The sequence below is a fragment of the Opisthocomus hoazin genome, chromosome 8 (assembly GCF_030867145.1).
Source record: "Opisthocomus hoazin isolate bOpiHoa1 chromosome 8, bOpiHoa1.hap1, whole genome shotgun sequence".
Taxonomy (NCBI): Eukaryota; Metazoa; Chordata; class Aves; order Opisthocomiformes; family Opisthocomidae; genus Opisthocomus; species Opisthocomus hoazin.
In genome coordinates, this window is record NC_134421.1 from 13,650,477 (window position 1) to 13,672,233 (window position 21,757).

Sequence of the window (21,757 nt, forward strand, 5' to 3'; positions counted from 1 at the left end):
CTGCATAAATTATGGTAGTGTATAGAGAATCCTGTAACATGTGGCCAAAGACTGAATCGATGACCAATGGCCAAGACACTCATCAGAAAGTGTCATCATGTCAGTAGCATGTAACTCACAGAGCACAGCTTTGACTTCTTTCTCTCACATCCCTGTTGCCGCTAAGATTATTTTCATCTAAACTACAAATCCTACACTGGACATATTTAACTGGAGATGGAAACTCCTGCTTTTTTGTTTGTTTGTTTCTTGAGTTAGAAAAATCTCCTTCATCTTCCACAGCTTTTAGCCCTTTTGACAACATGGAGAACATCTGGTACAAAAATCTGAGACTAAACATCATGTTCAAAAGGGACAGCTGAACTGAAATCTGCTTTGGCTTCCTTTAAGCCAAGGAGCACTACTCAATCACACAGTGTAGATAAGAGACCACAGGTAAAGCTCTGTGCACTGAACAAATCTTGTTTCTTAGCTCACTTATTCCCACTCAAGAAGAATAGTTCTGGCAATGCCAAAGGATTCATATTAGGGTGAAACTCACTGAAAATTAAAGCAGGTTCATCATTTTCACCTTCAGCAGACAGTCATTGAAAAAAGGCCAGTGCAGATGACCTATTGCAGTGGAGTAGCTCAAGAGAACCAAGAGCTGATTTGGCCAGTCTGTTTTATACAGATAATCTGCTTCTTCAGGTACCTCCATGTTTTCACATCCTCCTCCCTTCCCTGGTTGCCAGGCAACTACAAAAAGGACCAGAGAGCATGCTGAAGGAAACCAGCCTGTAGGGCACCGTGTGGGTTAGGTTTCCTTTCCCAGAAAATACTCAAGGGCAAAGTGGGCTTGGCTTTGGAGGCAATGTCTTGCTGTGAAACAATGCTTTGCATGAACACTGGTTGTGGGGCAAGGGATGTACATCCATAATAACCAAAATAAATGCCTTCACATAGTCCAAGCTTGATTCTGAACTTCTCAGCTGTTCTCCATCAGTTCCACAGATCAAAAATTTAAGGAACTTGAGCATAGAAATCACCAGTCCGTACAGCAGGAGATTTTACAATACCAGATACCCCGTGCAGTTGTTTTGTCTCTGAAGACCGCTACTATAGCTCTCCATAGCCTTATGTTTACAGCACTAAGTGTTACATAGGGCAAATGCAAAAGAAGCACCTAATTTTTGACGAGAAATCTGTTTGCTTAAAAAAATCTTAGGCATTTCTGGATGAGGAGTGAGATCAGCTTCTAGAAAGTGAAATAGAAAGCCCTGAACTGGACTTCATGAAGTGCCTTGGCCAACCTACTGTGGGACACGCTGTCTCATTCTCCCAGGTCTATCCAGCTTCTTTCCCTCAGGGTTTATATTGAGGGATAAGTCTCAAGTATATGAATAAAAGAAGCCGGGATCTGATGTTTGGAGCTGCAAAAAATAATACCTACACCCTGAAATTATCTCATTAGTATTTCAAAATACAACTTCGTTTTAAAAATGGTGGCACCAAATAAGCACAGGTACAAAGTCAGGTAAAAAATACCTGGAAGATTAAACAGACACCTGTGACAGTTTTCAAAACAAGCTTAATTTGCAAAGTCTTACCCTGTGTAGGATTGAATCTAACAAGAGAGAGAGAAGAAAAGAAACTTTCTATTTCAGCAACTTCAATATTACTTTTTGATTCTTGTAATCACACTGAGTTCTCACTGCTTTTCAATATTTCAGGCGTATTTGAGACCTATTGCTGCACAGCAAAATCTGATTTTTGCCCCTAACTCCATATATCATGCCAGAGCGTCCATCTTTTCTAAGCAAAATTTTCAATTTTTATTATCTAGTGTTCTGCCTAAAATGATAAAGACTGTACCCTGAGGCCATTCAACCAAATACCATTCACTACAGACTGAAGTCATAGTTTTCAACCACACCATCTTAACCACGTAATCCAAATATCTTTGGAATCTGGGACTAATTTTCACAGTTTCCCTAAGCACTCCCCTCCCTGCCCTTTTGAATAGCCACTTGCTATTTCTATATAGTCCACAGACAACAAATCACTACTGATGTGAATGATCCAGTCATAACCAGACTCACACGTTACTCTCAGTTGAAAGAAGAAATGCTTTTACTTCCCCCCCAAAACACCTCAACCAAGGTTAAGTTTTACTAGCAATGAGCTAATTTCAAGACTGCAAAGGTCCTACTCTGGGTCCTGCTGTTCTTGCTTGAGCCTTTCTTAAACAACTTCATCCAGCCTTCAAATTTACAGCTTACATTAACCATAAGGAGCAGATTTCTCTTTCGCTTCTCTAGCAGTGCAATATGTGTAGTTAACTTTTGTCACTGATTTTCTTTTTTTTTTTTTTTGTCCCGGCACATCTGAGATTCCCTCATCCCCTAAAGCCACAGATTGGCTTGCCTTTTCCGCTGAGGTTTGAAGTCCAAAGCAGTACTCTATTACAAAATCTCTATACTACCTTTGCAGTCCTTGGAGTATAAAATTGAAGTTTAGAATGATTAAGAAAAGGAAACTAGGATTTAGGAACAGACTTTTGCTGAGTTATCCCCTTCCTCCTTTTAAACACCATTTAAATTTAGCTCCTAAGTGTGGAAAATAAAGCAGATGTTCTAATTTCAGCTTTTTAATGTCAAGGTGCCCCTGCTGCTATGGGAAGGGTATGGATGGGATTATGAATTCTGGCAACTAAATCTTGCTACTTTTTAAAAACCGTCTGTCTCTTTACTAGCTCTTGAGGAAAAAGTCTTTAGAATAAGGAAATAAGGTATGAAAGTATTTCTTTGAAAGAAATGGATAGGCTGGATGGACAGATACATTTTTCTGCATGATGCAAAGATCTCAACTACGCGCTCTTGTGCAGGAACATCAGCCACAGCAGCCCAGCTGGGCTCTGGACAGAGGCATATTTGGATTACCACAAAACCCAGGACATTGCAACAGGCAGGCTGAGGTGAGAAGAATGAGGAGGGGCAGAACAAGGGGGTGGGAGGGAAATCGTGCAGGGAGGGGAGCAGTGAACCAACAGGGTGGAGGACAGGTGATGTGGATGGACTCTAGTGTAGCAATGCAGGCTCCTTTCATCTGGGGTGATTGAAGCCTTGCTCTGTGTAGAGGAAAGATAAGGGAATAAATTCTTTCATGAATGCACATGTCCTAGGGGAGGATTTCAAATAGTAGTCTGCAGTGGGCAAGAAATCACTGTATTTAAATATGTCTCACTTCCCAAGGGTATGGGAATCAAATGAGAAACTACTCATAAGACTGTAAAATGAAACCACGTAAAAAGTTAACAGAAAAGTCACATTTTAACTTAGAATTACTCACTGACTGATAAGAGAGCCAAAATACAAACACATTCCCTAATGTTGATAGCCAAATGGCTTTCTCAAAGCATGCTAAAGGAGAAGAGGACAGCAGCAACAGGCTGGAAAGAATTTGAGAGAAAGCTGGGCGTATGCTACAGCACCAAACAGAATTACAAGGACTAAATGACACAGCAGGACAGTGTGGGTATTGACCACCATTCCCACTCAGTACCTTTGGTGTTGCCTCTGGAGTATGATAAATAAGGTGACTTCAAGGTAATTTTAGAAGTAGCCTGTTCTTCTTTCGGGATGATTTTCTGGGATTTAATGTCAGAAACCCCTAACACTTCTTAGGGTATGTCTATGCAGCACCCAGCACCGTGTCAAGGTGACTACAGTAGTTCAGGTCTGTATCCCATCCCAGCTGCATTATTTAGGCAAGGTGCAGGGTCAGCCCACTTAGAGGAGCGTGCGAGTGCAGCTCAGCCTTCCCAGTCCCCGTGCTACTGCTATAGCCCCAACTCCGGTGTCCGGAGCACGATGCCCTGTGCTATGCAAGAAGGCTTTCACATTCTCATAAGGCATCAGCCCTGGCTTTAGGTACTGTGGTAAAGATTAAGACTGTTTTCAGCCTTAGTAGTAGAAAACGTGCTACGTTATGTCTATAAAGCATGTAGATGATGGGCAATGATAATCCACCAATTTTCACTGTTTTTCTCCAGTACTATCCCACAAATACTTTTAAGCAACACCACATGGGAATCCTGTCTCCTGAACATGAGAATTCTTTCATATCTGCAGTTCAGACAGACTTTTCACAGGTCTCTACCACGGGGTCTTCCCTATTTCTTAATTGCTTCTACTTCTGCTGCTGCCTAAGTGACCTCCTACCCAAATGACACACTGACAAAAAGATGGATATCTTTCCCATTTTCATGAGTTTTAAATTTAAATCTTCAGTATATTTCACTTTCCAGTTCCTTATGTTTTTGGATTGAGCACATCTGGACAGATTCAAGAGTTCTCTACCTTCCAGACCCAGTACTCATTCCCAGATGCCCTTAAACATCTCAGTCAAATGCCATTTTCCACATAAGCTTCTTTTCTCTTCTCTGATTCAGTAGGTTCTAAGAGACCCCACAGAAAAGGAAAAACAACACCAAGAGCCGCAAACGTTGTAGCAATAGCACCTGCCCTTTCCTTGTGAGCATTGCTGGGCAATCTCTGCGCATTCCATTACTCAACATCGGACTTAGAGCAGTTCAAAACCATCTTACAACACACGCCCTAAGCAACTACTCGCTAAGCACTACCAGTAAAACACTCAGAGAGGTTTATATTTTCTAAAAAGAGCTGCAATAATTTATTTGTGCTAGGACTTATTCTCCATACATGTTTATGGGGTCTGTTTACTCAAATAAAGCAAATGTGTGAAATTCAACAGACACAGAACCTCACAGAGAAGTCTTCTGTCTTCTTTAATTAAAGAGAGAAGAAAAACACCCAAGGATTCTTTACTGTAGTGAAAGTTAAAAGGATCAACAGGAACTACTGTGTGTGGATGAAGCTTCTGCATTTTAACGACTTCTGACATGTCCAAGTCCTCCAGGCTTTCAAACCATTACAACACAAGGAAGTTTACTGTGGTCACTAGACAGACAAACACTGTCCCAGATTATCTACTATCAGCTGTTAATGAGGAGAAAAAAATGAAACACTTTCTGCTTCAAGGAGAGAAAAACAACAACTTTTTTTTATTTTATAGAAGTATACAATACCCAGGATGCAAAGGACGAGGGCAGAGCAGACCTTACCCCGAGTTACTACTCTCTGGTTCTAATATGTACATCACAAGGTAAGAAATAAAGAAAGAGTCAAATCTTGGGAATGTCACGGGAAGAAAACCCCCACACCTACCTGTGCAAAACAGATTCATATGCAAGAAGAACCACCATGCATTCCCACATTCCCTTCCGTTTTGTTTGGGTTGAGGGTTGATTTGTTTACAGTATTTAAAACTCCTTCTTAATGAGTTGTGTGAAATCTGGCAGACACATAACCTCTTTGAACAACAAAGAATTTCCTGCATTAATGAAGGAGGAAAGCGAGCCAAGAATTAATTTATTACAACACATTAATTACTGCATGAAATAAAAGTTCAGATCATCAGCAGGAACCACAAAGGTGAGGTAAAGGTGAGAGGAGATAGAATATGCACATTCTGCTTTGATGACTGGCAGAAAAAGGCCCCATTACTACCAAACAAAAACGAGAAATGCAGCTGAAGTTTATTACAGAAGAAAGGATTATATTGACGGAACTTCTGGAAGTGCTTCCAAACAAAAACTCCAACCTTACAGAGAGAAAGTAAAATAAAAATAAAGGCAAATCAACCATGGCTAGCAAGAGTGAGTGGGTAGATATACAGAACTGCACAGCTTGTTCCGAGACAGGTATGTCACACATTGAAAAGTTTGCTGGAGACTTGAAGGAAAGTTTTGCCACGAGGGGAGATTAAAAAAAATACACGAAAACCTAAGAAACATTTCCCCCTGGAACAGGGCTTTCAAATTGTGTGTTGTAAAAATGCATGTGGACGCATGGGCGGAGGCTGTGTGCATTTAAATACTTACAGAAGTTGCATGACTGAGGGAAGTGGCTGTGCGTGCACAAACGGAGTTTAGGTTCTTCTGCAGTGCATGTTGGAATACCCCCTAGCAGCAAAGCAGCAGGGAACCGCACTCTGCACATCCAAGTATCCCAGTGATCATCACTTATCTCAAATCAAATAAAAAGTCTCCACTCAATGAAGGGATAACAACAATCTTACTCAGAGCCTAGCATTTTCAGTCTTGCCTTTGCTGCCTGTTGCCACAGCCCTAAGACCAGAACACAGTATTGCATGGTATGTACTATGCATATGATGTACTACATACAAGGGCACTGACAAGTCTTGGTAGCTGTGTTGATGCCATGTCCTTGCTGATGACCAGGAAGAAGTGACTCAGTGCCACCTTCCACATTTTCATTTAAAGGTTTACTGGGAAAAGCCACAATACTGAGTATGGGGTATGAAATGCATGACTATAAACTTGCTGGATTAGCTAGCTCGAAGGATTTGCCAAGACAAATGTTGGGATAGCAATTGCCGCCTTTAGGTACCGATAAGGTGGTCTGCTAATCTTTTCACTGGAAGCATGAGATGAACATTTGTGGTCTTACTTGTATTTCTGTGGTTTTAGGTTTCCTCAAAAGAAATATGGCTTTACAATCAGTAAGAGTTGTGGATGATAAAGATTCTTTATTTAGCCATGAACCCGCAGAACATAAACCAGAGTTACAAGTGGAAGCTCAGATTTCCTGCAGTGCTATTAACATTTCCCTCTGTGTGAACAGTCAACACTAGATAGAGAGTCATGTTCTGGGGGATGTACTTGTTTCTGGTTATCCCACAAGGCCAAGTGGAGTACAAATCCCTTGCTCTAAGAAATAAAGGATGACAGGAGGCTGTCAACTGCAAAAGGAAACAGATTGACTGAATGCAAGACTGAGACACTCAGAGGACAGAAACAAGGCGCTTTGAGAGGAGGTTGACTCTGCAGGAGACCACATCTTCAGTCCTGCTGCTAGGCTGATGCAGAACATCTCAGAGACCCCGCAAAAGTCACGAGCTTCAGTAACAGCGTAAAGGAATCCAGCATACTTGGCAGTGCTTGCCCAAGCATGTTTGTGAGGACAGTGTTTCCTGGAACCAGAGTGCTGCTCCCTCCACTCACAGCTCTCCCGCTCCAAGCGCTGCTGGTTGTTTTGTGAACTGCCTCATTGACTGCATACTGCACTTGCCTAGGGCTGGAAATCCACCTCCCTCCCTCTCCCTCCTCCCAGCCTGCCGCTAGTTCCAATGGGATATTTTCTCCCCGCATTAGCTTGCTCTCTGCTTCTCTCTCTTCCCAAGCTGGGCCTGTTTCCTCCTCCTAATTATTCATGCAGGAGAGCAGATGGCAGGGGGAGTGGATTTCTCACTCACTGGGAGTGTGTTAGCTTATACAGTCACTTGGTTTTGTCACACAAAGAGGGAATAATGCCAACGGCAGAAAAAAGCAAGATATTTGAGAGCCTGGTTCCTAGCATTCCCTATTCTCTGTTCTTCCATTCAAGCAGGACATATTTTGGGCAATGTCATTCAGTTCCCAGTGTGTATTTATGCCAGTTACATCACATTGTGCTTTTTCCTTCTCTTGTTTTAGATTTTTAATTAGGCTAAGAAAACAATTCACAGCATATTATTTATCAAAATCAATGCAGCTTTTTCATCTCAAGAAATAGCTGCAGTTCAATAGAGCCATAAACGTTTGGGAGCACTATTTTAAAGCCTGCAGTGGAAGCATCTGCAAATCTTCCACATTCAGATAGTGCAGGTCAGCTGTGATTGGACATGGGCAGGATCTTTCTGACCTGACTGGAGGACATTTGGAAGCACACCTTGCTTGCAGACTGCGCTAGGACATTCACCAACCATCCCTATGCCTGGTTCAGTGCTGAGGGCATTGTTGGGACAGTTCCCAGTAGGCAGTCTGTACAAGCCATGCTGTTTTCTAGTCCAGCAGTATTTACTGTCATAGAAATAGGCCACTCCATGCCAGTTGGCCTCAGTACCCAAGGATACTCCTGGACATGTATAATTTATTAGACTGGATGTAACTGTGCTACAAGCACCCACACAGGCATCTCAGTTTTGCTGGCCCAAGCGACATTTTCATTAACATGCCAAAATGTTGCCACTGGAATGCAGCTGTAATCATAGTTTGTAAAGCTTCTGTCATTTCTCACCATCACTGCAATAAAGTGTAGATGAGAATATACACATACTTACCCAGCCCTTGCAGCCTGACCAGCTCTACATGAGAAACCACTATTAGGGACATACATTATCAGCAAAGCTACAAATGTAGCATCATTAATAAGAACAGCAATGCTTTATGTGAAATCTGTCAATCAAAATTTTGCCTGGTACATTCTCTAGCAATAACTTCATGCAGTCACCTTTTGATTTATAGTGACATTCAATGGGTACCCCAAGAACAGCACAGAGAAATAAGCCATTTGTAAAGGCCACTGAGGTCCGTGCTGTTTTAATTGAAGCAACAATGCTGTCTTTGACTGCTGCACTAGTACTGCCAGACTTTTAGCGTTTTTGCTGTTTTTCAGAAAGCCTGAACTGAAATGACCTTGCAGAAAACCATATGCAACTGAAAACAGCTATTCAGAAAGAATGGACATGTCAACCAAGTCCAGACTTTAATCTGCAGTTTCAAAAGCTTCTCTCATGCTGTAAATTAAGGTAATCGAGTTGTAAATCAATGTAGTTGCAGCAGGGGAAAGCTGGTGAGAGAGGACCTGTCTGATGTTTAGCACACTAAAGCAAAAGCTCTATTTCATTTTATGTCAGGAAAATGAGCAGCAGGAGCCACTGGGCTTCCAAACAGTGGTTTACTGGTTTATCAAGGCAAGTCTTGCAGAAAAAAAGCCAGCAACGAGGAATGAGGGGAAAACAACCCTTACATGACAAAGTAATTTAAGGTATTGTCTTCAGATATCAGAACCCATTTAATGAAATCTCTTACTAATGCAAATACCACTTTGCTTCCATTTGTCATTAGTGACGCTACACTATCAAGGTGACACAGACAAAGGAAACTTGAGAAACATGTTTTCATTACACACCTTACAGAGAAAAGCTTCACCAGTCTGAGCAGAAGGGAGACTTACAACATCCTCCTAGTTCCATCATGCACAACATGCATTTCACTTACCTCCCTATTAGGATGGTTTCACCAACACCACAAAACTTAGACTATTGTGGCTATAACACACCTACTAATCAACTTCTCTTTAATTGGGTCCCCGCCCTGTGTAACTGAGATGTGACTTTTGCCACAAAGCCATTCAATTACTCTTCTATTGAATGCACTTTGTCGTAGTGTCAAAGAAGGCAGCTTGTAAGAAAGGCAAACTGAATAATCCTTCAAGATTCAACAGGAAAGCATGGACTCAGCTCAGTCAGTTTTGGTCTATCAGTCATACAATGATCCATCATTCAATGAGGAATTCAATCTCCTGAGCCCAAAGTTGAATGATGGGATTCTTAACTGCTTTGGACTCATGCCCTTCCAGCCCAGTTGAAGTTGAGACTTGGCCAAGCACTTCAAAGTGTAACAGTGTTTTGTTAAATTGGGAATTTCTCCACAGGATCATGAAAAGAAGGTTTTTGTGCAGTACTGTTGTTAGCACAAAACCTGGAAAAAAGTAAGGCTATTTAGTGCAATAAAGACATGCTAAAGCATCAACAGCTTTCAAACTCAACCAGGAGGCTCCTCTGAGCACTTGAAGTTGTGTTTACCGAGTAGAGCCTCAGGAAGCCATTCTGAGACATTTGCCGTAGAGTTACTCTAAGCATCCAAGCCCAGTCACATTACTACCTGAAGCACCACTTTCCAGTCCTATTAGCATTTGCTATTTGTAATATCAGTATGCAGCAACAACCTTCTGGGCATCCCCATGCCACCCCCTTGCTATACTTTTGTCCTAGTTTCAGCTCGGATAGAGTTAATTTTCTTCCCAGTAGCTGCTGTGTGTTAGATTTAGTACAAGAAGGATGTTGATAACACAGTGATGTTTTTAATTGTTGCTAAGAAATCAAGGACTTTTTTCCCCAAGTTTCCCATGTTTGACTAATGAGCAGGTGTACAAGAGCTGGGAGGGAGAATTGTCAGGCAGCTAACCCAAGCCTGCCCATAGAGATACTCCACAGCATAGATGCCATGCTCAGTATATAAATGGGGGTTGGCTGGGGGCAGGAACTTTTTTGCAAGTTCAATCTTTTCTGTGAATTTAGTGAGCTCCACAAAACTCGCTAGCTCCCCGAAATCCGCAATCATTGCTCAGGGCCTGGCTGCACAATTGGTCATCAGGTGGCGAGAGAAATTGTTTTGTGTATCACTTGCTTTGCATATTCTTTATTATTATGATTTCTGCCTTTGTTGTCTTATTAAACTGTCATTATCTCAACCCACTTGTTTTACTTTTTGTCCATTCTCCTCCCCATCCCACTGGGGGGGCGGGGGGAGAAGCCAGCATGGTCCCAGTTGCCAGCTGCCACATTAAACCATGACAACTTTGTAAGTTGGATTTCCTCCTCCCCCACTCCCAACTGTTGCTGAGTCACTGGCAGGCTTGTTTGCTTTTTTTCCTTCTTCCAATTTGCTGTAATTGCTTTATGCTGAGGCTTTATTGATCTGTTGAGGATGTGTGAGTGGGGCAATTTCTTGACAACTCTGAGGCCATAGGTGTCTGCCTGCTGGCAAGCAAGCCTGGGGAAGTCAAACAGGCAGAGGTGCTGGGCCAAATCGCAATTCCTTTTTACTGACCACCATCCTTCCTGTGCTAGGAACACCACCAGCCTTTACCTAGCCCAGTAGAAGCATTTCAATGGCCACATGAAATTGTGATAGTTCCTGCCTCTCCCAGGCCCCAAGGCAGAAAAACAAAAAGCAAAGCAAAACCTAACAGAACAACAGGCAGGCTAAGCACGTTATCTACAGTGACACAGATGTTTGATCCTGTGATTTATTAAACCGAGTTCTTGCAACCCAAGCTGCTGGTTAGCCTCCTTTTCCATGTAGTTTTCAAAGTACTGTAGTTCGCTTCCTCAGGAATCGCACTGTTCTTCCACCTACCACAAATGGAGTGTTTTCTGCTCTTTAGGTGTTGAGCATCCCCTCTGCAGGCAGCAGACCCTGCTGGGAGTCACACAGCCCTGAGCACAGCCACATTCATTCTCACCCACTGTTTCTTCAAATGTTAATAGTTTCAGGATTACCAAATGTTTATCCTGGGTCACAGCAATGACCAGGGCTGCTTTAGAAGTCTCATTACTGGTTAATGAAACAGATACTCTGTTTGTCATGAACTAACTCACATCCTTCATCCAACCAGCCTCCTACCCAATTTCAAACGCTGAGGTTTCCCTAGCCAAGCTTCTAGGCATGAAGGTGCCAACACTTCAAACTTCACTATTCCTCAAATCTTTGGATGGGCTTGGTTGCATGGATGCAGTCAAAGTTTGGCCAAGAAGAATACACAAAGTACTTGCTTCTCTGTTGTGCAAAGCTCTTTCATTAACAGTTCCTGTAATGCAATGTCATTTTGCCATTCAGTATGAGAATTGTTGGTAAAGACAGACTAATCCTATTTGGAGCGCTCCCAGCATACGAGAAGAGGGATTTGATAAAATTGAAGGTCTGCTGTGGTTCAGAAAGCAATTTTGATGTGCATCTAAGCTTTTGCAAGACAGTCATTCTCCGGCCATGCAAGCTGCATTGCAAACAATATTAAAAAAAAAGAAAAAATGAGTGGGTGTAATAAGGCAATTGCAAATGGGGTGTGCAAACACAGAAGACTTATGTTCTTGTTTGGGAGATTTTTGTAAGTAGAAATAATGAGGGCCAACTGAGATGATATAAAAGAAACATACTAAGCCTGTATGACTAGATTACAGAGACAGTCCCATTAGAAAGCAATGTTGATGCTGACAAATATACATCACATGGGGGTTCCCCCCCCCCCCCCTTGCCTCCATGATTTGCTCCATCATCCAATAAATTTGATTTTTCTTTTTATGACTTAGAAGCTGAAGACTTTGTATTGATCTTGCACCACAGGGTCTCAGGAATTGTCTGGGCTTGTCCCAGTAAGAGTTTATTTTATGTTGTGCTAGCAACAAGGAAATGGTTACTCAAATGTGCTTTATTCTCCCTTTAGTTTAGAGTGGTAACAAATAGTTATTCTGTATGGACTGTTGTGTTGTTTACACCTTTCCAAATCCTGCATACACACAAGGCTTCCCATGCAGGACTTATCACTTAGACAAGAGACACCGCACAGTGTTACTTGCCACTCTGTCCTACAGCATGCAAAGCAATTTGACATGAAACTGGGAAAGCAAGAGGCATGTTGGTACGTAGACGCCCTTAACAGATGACCATGGAGACCTGGAGGTTCCACCTTTGCATAGCAGCACAGCTCTGCACTTCTTGCTGCTCCCTTTGCTGCCTGCAACATGCAATACTTAGCAGGCTGGATGGGCTGCTCAGCCAATGTGTCAGGTGAGCAGCTCAGTCCCTTTGGCTGCCTAATTTGCCTCCTTAAAACAAACACTTCAACACTTGGTTTCTTTAATTCAGACCCCTTTAAATATCTCCTGGCCTGCAAGCCATTTTCAGCTAGCAACACAACTGAAATACAGTGCCAGTAGAAACTGAGCTGTCATCCTGCTTTGATGTCAAAAGGCTTTTGTGACTTGAACCCCTGATTGTTCTGCTATCAAGACTACAAGGCAAGAAATATGCCTCTACTTGAACAAGCAAGACACCTGCCAAATAGCTGTGCACAGCGATATGTGGCTGCCTGTGACTGACAGCTTTTTCTGCTAACACCAGAGCACAGTTCCCTTGTAAGGGGCCACAGGCAGTGCAGAAATTGCATCAGCTTTCCCTGCACTGGGTCCCTAGAGAACAGCAGCTTAACCCGACAGAGCGTACCACAGCTTCTTGTTCTCCCTTGCCCTTGAGAAAGTGGCTGCCTGTAGCAGCGAAAGAACCACTGCTGCCGAAAGGAGAAAAGAATGACTTGGTGTAAAGTTCTCCAGGCTGTCTGTGTCCCATGCAGAGTCAAGAACCTTGGCAGCCTATACACAGGGCAAAGCCAGCCACCTGAGAAGGAGTCACAGGTTATAGCAGTTTCACCTCTTACTCCATCTAGCTAGGCTGGAAAATACAGCTGTTGCAGAGAGAAAGGGGCTTGTTGGGTCCCTTGAGAGGCAGAATTGCTGTAGATTGTACTGTGGCTGTTTCACTCTATATCTTTGGCAGAATTACTTCCCAGAGGTTGGGAGACAGATATGTTTGCACGGCATAATACTGCTGCTTATGGAGCACAAGGCACTATAAAGGAGCAATGAAGAACAAGGATGGCCTATTCAGATGGTAGGAATAACAAGGAAAGCCTAAAGCATTAGCCAGGCAGGGCTTGCACCTAACCTTGTGTCATGGTTTAATCCCAGCTGGCAACTAAGCACCACACAGCCTCTTGCTCACTCCCCACCCCAGTGGGACAGGGGAGATAATCAGAAGGGCAAAAGTGAGAAAACTCATGGATTGAGATAAAAATCATTTAATAATTGTAAAGAAACAACAACTATTCACCATCCACCACAACAACTTGTAAGAAAAGAAGAAAAAATAAAATCAAAGAAATAGAAATAAAACCCAAGAAAAATACCTGATGCAAATGAAAACAGCTGCTCACCACCAACAAACCAATGCCCAGCCAGTCCCCAAGCTGTGCCCAGCTGCCAATCTCCCCCCTAGTTTTATTGCTGGGCATGTTGGATTGAGAACTGGCTGAATGGCAGAACTCAAAGGGTTGTCATCAGCAGTGCTGAGTCTAGTTGGAGGCTGGTAACTAGTGGTGTCCCTCAGGGGTCAGTACTGGGCCCAGTCTTATTTAATTTCTTCATCAATGACCTGGATGAAGAGTTAGAATGTACCCTCAGCAAGTTTGCTGATGACACCAAACTGGGAGGAGTGGTAGACACACCAGAAGGCTGTGCTGCCATTCAGCTTGACCTGGACAGGCTAGAGACTTTGGCAGAGAAGAACATGATGAGGTTCAACAAGGGCAAATGCAGGGTCCTGCACCTGGGGAGGAACAACCCCATGCACCAGTACAGGCTTGGGGCGGACCTGCTGGCGAGCAGCTCTGTGGAGAGGGACCTGGGTGTCCTGGTGGATGACAGGTTAACCATGAGCCAACAATGTGCCCTGGCTGCCAAGAAAGCCAATGGGATCCTGGGGTGCATTAAGAGGAGTGTGGCCAGCAGGTCGAGGGAGGTTCTCCTTCCCCTCTACTCTGCCCTAGTTGGCCCCATCTGGAATACTGTGTCCAGTTCTGGGCTCCGCACTTCAAGAGAGATGAGGAGCTGCTGGAGAGAGTCCAGCGGAGGGCTACAAGGATAGTGAGGGGACTGGAGCATCTCTCCTACGAGGAAAGGCTGAGGGAGCTGAGCTTGTTTAGCCTGGAGAAGGCTGAGAGGGGACCTTATAAATGCCTATAAATATCTCAAGGGTGGGTGTCAGGAGGATGGGGCCAGACTATTTTCAGTGGTGCCCAGCAACAGGACAAGAGGCAACGGGCACAAACTGAAGCATAGGAAGTTCCGTCTGAACATGAGGAAGAACTTCTTCCCTCTGAGGGTGATGGAGCCCTGGAACAGGCTGCCCAGGGAGGTTGTGGAGTCTCCTTCTCTGGAGCTATTCAAGACCCACCTAGACACAGTCCTGTGCAGCCTGCTGTAGGTGACCCTGCTTCGGCAAGGGGGTTGGACCAGATCACCAGAGGTCCCTTCCATCCCCTACCATTCTGTGATATGTTGTCATATGGCATAGAAAAATCCCTTCAGTCAGTTGAGATCAGCTGTCCTGGCGGTTCCCCCTCCCAACTTTCTGTGCAACCCCAGCCCATGTCTGGCAGGGCAGTCTGAGAAGTGGAAAGGGCCTTGACTCTGTGTAAGCACTGCTCAGTGGTAATGAAAACATCCCTGTATTATCAACACAGTTTTCAGCACAAATCCAAAACGTAGGAGGAAGAAGAGTGGGTGGGAGTGGAGTGCAGGGAAGTGGGGGGGTGTCAGAGTTTGATGGTGAGCAGGGAGCAGGTGGGGAGGGGGTGCAGGCAGCACAGAGGCAGAGAGGTTATGGGGAGACAGTGCAGAATATGGAGGTGTGGAGAGGGGGAAGGAGGAGGGAGTGGAGAGAGGGGGAGAAACTCTTGTGGGAAAAACATGTCAAGAGGGGCAAACATAACATGGTGAAAAACATGCATGGAAAAACCTTGCTTGGGGATGACTCACATGGTGGGGGGAGACAGATGAGTCGGGGGGATATGCATAAACACAAATTGTGACAAACACTGCATGACTACTATAAAAACATGAGCTCCCATTGTACAGGTAAGAGCAGTTTTAGAGATAATAGAATAGGAACACTGATCAACTGGGAACAAGCTAAGATAAAGCATGCAAGTAGATAGATGAAGTGTAAAAAAAATAAACCCAAGAGGACCCTGACTGAGGAATAAATAACTACCAACACCATGTGCCTACCAGCACAAAGAAAGGAATAAATACCCGCTACAAACAACCCAGCCCTCCCTGGGGAAACCACAGAACTCTGGCAGCTCATCAGACCCTTCCCCTCTCCCACACACAGCATTTTCTCTATAACATATTTAAACCATATTAATGAGGCTCTTCTGTATTAGTTTGGATTCTTAATGTATAATATTGTAGCAAAGCTAACAGATAAGACCAGGTGCCTCGTAAAACAATAAGCCATTGCCATTCTAGCCTGCAACTTTTCTTGTGTGGAGACTCAGAGTGGTGGTGAGGTTTCTTCCCATGATACTGAGCTGCAGCACACTGACCAGCTCAGACTCTCAAGGATGCAAAGGTCAGATTTTCATCTTTATATCCTTCTCCTTTCCTGGGATCTTCCACATCTTACTCAGACATGCACCACAGGATCTGGCAGTTTTATCTCTCATTCCGGGAAGAGCTCTATCCTTGTTTGTAAATAACACAAGCATTTTCACAGATGTCAGATAATCTTCAGTTTGTTATTGGTTTTCTAGCCTTGGAGCTCCTATGGATTTTTAAAATTGCACTTCAGCCCTGAAAAGGATGCTAACTCCTGGAGTTATCTAACAGCTTTTCTTGACCTGACATTATCAGCTATACCGTATTAGTGGAGATTACAGAGAAACATAGAAACAATGTTGTGAAAACACACAGACAACCTTGAACTTAAGCCACAGTGAATCACTAGTTGGCTCACTATTATTATTATTACAGCACATTACCAAAAAATCCCCCGTTCCCCTAGTCCACTTCACAGAGCATAAACCATCAAAACCCACTACCAACAGCAAAATTTTTCTACTTCTTTCCAGCAACAACCTTAACCTTGATCCTAAATAGTTTCTGAATTTCCACATGCAATATGACAAAATATTAGGAACTGAGAGATTTTAACAACTGAAATTTAGGATGAAGCCTGGATAGAAGCAACAGTCTTGCACTAAAGCCACAGCAGATTCTCAGAAGACTTTGAAAGTACAGTTTTTCTTTCTTGTGTTCGGGAAGATTTGAAGTGTCAACCCTTTCATTTTACTTTGTCAGAATGAAAGATGTAATTTATTTTCAAAAATAATTCAGCATCTCCAGTTTTAAGACCTTCAGAAAACATTTTCTTTCAGTACATTTCTGTCTCTATGGACCAAAGGAGCAGCTAATTTTTAAATGTTTAAGCTTTCCAGGGATGAAAGCTCTTTCTGGGCTGAATAGGTTGTGTACCATTTGGTCTTTGTGCTGGAAAAGAGCTTTGAAACCACCTTTCAGACACACAGAATCAAGCCAGCCCAGTTCTGCTCCTTGGTCATGGAGTTCAGCATCACATAGGGCTGACACCAGACTGAGAGGGTTTACATCAGAAATGACAGATGGCAAGATGGTTGTCACTGCCATCAGCTCTGTACTACCACCAGATCTTGAGTCTGAACCTGCCTGACACCAGGACAGCTTCAGTTTATAGCTGTTGAAGCTGAAAGGATGTATTTTTCATGTCAGCAGAGCAGAACAGTTGGTAATTTTTCCAGAGCAGAGATTACAGCAGGCTGCCAGGCAGCCATCAGTTCTGACACACTATTCTGAGAGTCCCTGTTGCTGTGTACCAAATGTCTAATCCATAGATCCAGAAAGAACTGGAAGGTGGGCTAACAGCTGATATGCATGTAATATGCTGATATTTCTGCAGCATGGTGATTTTTCTAACAGTCCTGTAAAGATTATAAAATATACCTAACATTTTGCTGAAAACGCTGAGATTTAGCCACACATACACACTGCAATGGCAGATAGCCTTTTGTGTACATACATTGGAATCAATGATCTTAAAGGTCTTTTCCAACCTAAAGGATTCCATGATTTAACAAGTTCTACAGGTATTTCAATCAGTCTAAAACATTTAACACATTTCGGTTTGGAGATTGAAATGGACACAGGCAATATTATACAACAGGAGGACAGCCATTTTCTGCCCTTCTTCCCCTTTGCTGGGGGGGAAAACTGAAAAAGGTTTCTTATAGGGCAAACCTGGGCAGAGAGACTATCTTTACATAAGACTATAGGTCTGGTTAGAGACTACTGAAGGCCCACAGCAGGGACTAAGAGCCACAGCACTGTGTCTGAAGCAAAGGCATATTTCAGACCTGTCCATGAATTGCTCTGGTACCCTATCAACACTTGGTTAGCAGGATAAGGCTGGAAGTGAATGCAGCGTTGCCTAGAGAGCAACCACCCCTTCCCTAACCATCCTGTTCTCTCATGCAGGCAGCGTTACCCTTAGTAGGTCACTGGATCCACTCACCCATGGAGAGAAAATATCCCTTAGGAAACATCTTGGTTGTTGATTGTTCAGGCACATATACAGAGAACTTAACTCTCCCAATTCTACCCTGAGAAAGTCTCCATACGGCTGACTCCTACTGTTCTGGGCCATCTGGATACATTAATTCTGAAGTACTGTAACAGAAAAGCAGTCCATCACATACTAGAAGACAGCATGCAGAGTTAGCTGGACACCAGAGATAAGGTAGTTTAAGTATTGCCCAATAGTTGTGCGCCATTTGCACTGTACATGTAGGATGTGTGAGTATCTAACAGACATTTCTCTCACTTGAAACAAGACCTCATTGAACAGATGGTCCCAATTCTTTTACAGTTTAATTTTTTAAAAAAATTCATACAAATCCTGATTAACCCATGTATGTAGCTCACTGTGAGAAGATATCAGGTCGAACAGGTCACTTACTACAACCTTAAAGGTCTTCCAGTGCCCCAGTGAAACAACTAGACTCTGCAGGGCTCCAGCAGCCTTGGTTCAAGCTCAACCACTGACAAGACAGTCTAACAACACTAGGAAGGATAAAATTGCAGGAGTAATTTTTTCATTCTTAAGAAAATGACCCACCACCTAGAAATATACTAAAACATCTTCCCTTGAAGTACAGTGTATGAAACACTATGCACATGGCATGTTTTTCCTTGGAGTATTCAGGTCTAGTAACCAAGAAGGGCCATACAGTTACTGCAGGAAGTTAGCTCTTACACTATTACATACCTGATGCAATTCCCCATCTCTTACAAAGGGAAGCACTGAACATACCCCAGGCCAACATTCTGTGTGATGTAATTCCAGCCAATAACAGAGAATTACAAGATTACTCTGATGCAAGTGCCTCTGTAGGAAAAATGGTCATCTGCTGCCCCCCCTACCATTTTCCTCACAGCATTTCTGTTATCCTCGTTTGCTGCTCTTCTGTCTAAAAAAAGAAAAGGGTAATTCCACTGTGCAACTACCTCCTTTTGAAGCAATTACTTTGTTGCTTGAAGGAACAAAACTAAATGACTTTTAATTTCATTTTGTAAAATTGTGTTTTGCAACTCCTTTTGCAGAAGCTAGAAAGGAGCTGATTTTCTTTTGGATCATGTTGTTCTTTCACAGCATTGTGTGCTTGGTAAATTATATTAGCACAGCATGAAGTTGGCACAAGATATGTGATGCAGCCTCAACTATAAAATCATAACTGTTTGCCTGGAAGAATAAAGGATATTGCCTCCCACCTCCCCCTGATATTCAGGGAAGCGGAAAAGCACAGTTTGGCTATGTTTCTTAATTTGTCATTAAAACATACAGATATATTCTATAGCAAATTCCTTTTGACTGATGCTAAATGTCTAATTCTGTAGGTTGATATCAGAAGTGACAAATCCATAAAACTTCCATTAAGTCACTTGTAATCTGACAAATATTGTACTTTTTTCTCTTGGATCAGAATAAACTTGTGGATGTTACTTTAAAGAGTTTTGCTCAACCTCTGCAGAGAGTCCTGCCAACAGTGTAGACTGGATGGCCAATAAACAAATCCAAGATATTTTATTCAGGATCTAGCCCCAATATATTCCCTGTCAAAAGGAACAATTTCAACACTTCCTTAGGGTAGGACCCCTTTAGCATGCCTCACTGCATAATTTTGGTCAAGACACTCAATCAATTAAAGAGATACACTGTCATGAAAGACCTCTTCTGCCACTCCCATAAGGCATCTCTGGGTTTCAGATAAATTCAGATGCTCTGAAGAAAAATATTTCCATTAAAATAGCCAAAAATTTTTTGTTGGATGTTGAATAACTGGTTTCCCTGTTAACATTTCAGTGGGCAAGGCTTTGGGGTATGATGAAATGCCAAGCAAAAAGCATTCAAGGGGTTGGTTATTATTTTTATTGAAGTTCTCTCTGAAATCCTCTACTCTATTTTTATGACCAGCTTTGAAACTTACATAGTCATTATTTCACACAGCAAGGCTTCATCCGTGCTGAGGACCATAAAAATGTAGCTATCAATGAGACTCTCCGCCTATCTTGCTCACCTTAGCAATGAGAAAACTCTTCAGAAACAGGTTTAGAACCCCATTAGCTGCAGTTATCTGCAGCTGGTAGCACTGAACTTCAAATTCAGCTCTTTTAACCCTGAGGGAAGCTCATGCTACAGAAAACAGCAAGTTTTCTGAGACCTTTGACCTCATTCTCCCAAAATTCTAAATATCCATGGATAATGTTAAGGCAAGGTAGGGCAGAGGACTCCCAAACACGAGGGAAATGGAATGAGGATTTGGCTCCATGGGAGGTAACACCCCATAAATCAGCTCCTGGCTCAGCACCTTGGACAGGGGAACAACGGTCAGTCGGTGGTCCTCTGCACACAGCCGCCTTCCCACCCATGAGCACACACATGAACTGAGCAGTGCTTCTTCCCAGGATAGGACAACCTGTGAAGCTTTCTTGGTCAGGAAGACTCCAAGAAGTCCTAGAGTTTTGACACTAGCAATAAGGATGCTAGGGAATAAGTACAGAGAGAAATAGGGGATGAAATACGAACACAATCTCCAAATTACTGGCATTACTGTCAGGTTTAGTAAGACCCTGCAGTAGTTGCAATGTGAAGGCAGGAGACGAGGAATGCTTCTTAACCACCACAGCTGTATACTGTTCACAACATTTGAAGTTCACTCAAGCATAAGCAATATGAAAAAAGGTAGAAAAAAAGACAAAAATGTAGGCATGTATAGTCCTAGAGTTACTACTTCTGCAGCTGGTGATAGCACAGCATAATAGTACATGGTGTTAGCACGTGAGTTTTTTTAAAAAGGAAAGCAACTAATTTGTAACTCAGTGGATGGGAGATACCTAAGTCACAAAAGGGCTTAAGACTCAATTTTCAGGAAAACAGGTAAAGAGCACACTGAAATGCTCTAGAATTTCCTAAATCTCTCAATCTCCTTTTAGAAAGCACGCTTCAAGAAAACCAAAGCCCCAGGTGTTTTGTCAGTCTGTCCCTTATTCATGATCTTGAGCTTACTCACTAGAAAGAGACAATCAACCTTCCAGTACAAGTACCAACACATATACTTAAGAAACAGCATAAAATGAGTGGTGTGCAGTCTGAAATTAAACTACACAAATGTTTTAAGCTCTTGAACAGACTAATGAGGATACCTATTAAGACAGAAAGACATATTAATCGAAGGAGCCTGCTAATCACATCAGTCTAGCCACAAGAATAGTCTCCTACTTACGTATTACCACATGTCACTAGAAGCTGAAATAAGTAAGAATTTCAACAAAAGTGTAGGCACCCACAGAAATAGAGAACTTCAGTCCAAAATACTTCTAAAAGAAGCAGCTTTTCTGAAGAACTGTTTTCAGAATACACAGCTTTCTATTAACCTGTAAAGCAGTATAGTCAAATATAGTGTAATTAAGCAAATGGGATCCGAGATCTGAAAAATGCCTTCAGTCCTACAGCAAGTTACTGCAACTTGGCCAGAAATATTGACAGCTTAGCTAGTATTTAGAGTGCAGATTTGCATTTCATCAGCACAGCTGATCTGGTCATTCTCCAAAAGGACTTCACCACACTTGAGAAGAGCTATATTTACTGCAGGGACCACCATCGGTAAAAATATCTATGTTGTTCAGAAAGTCAGATCATGCTGCCATTATACATGTCTTTAAGAAGGCTCAGATTAGGTTTTGTTTTGTCTAGTCTTAGAGCCGCACTTGCCAACAGTGTTATGCCACAATTAAGGGGGAGTTTGAAAAAAATTTCCACCTATGTTTATTTGCAAGACTTTTACAGAAGATTAACAACATTTGCATACAAAACCTTGAGGAATTCTGTGTCAGAAGGAGATCTAATAAAATACACATTGAA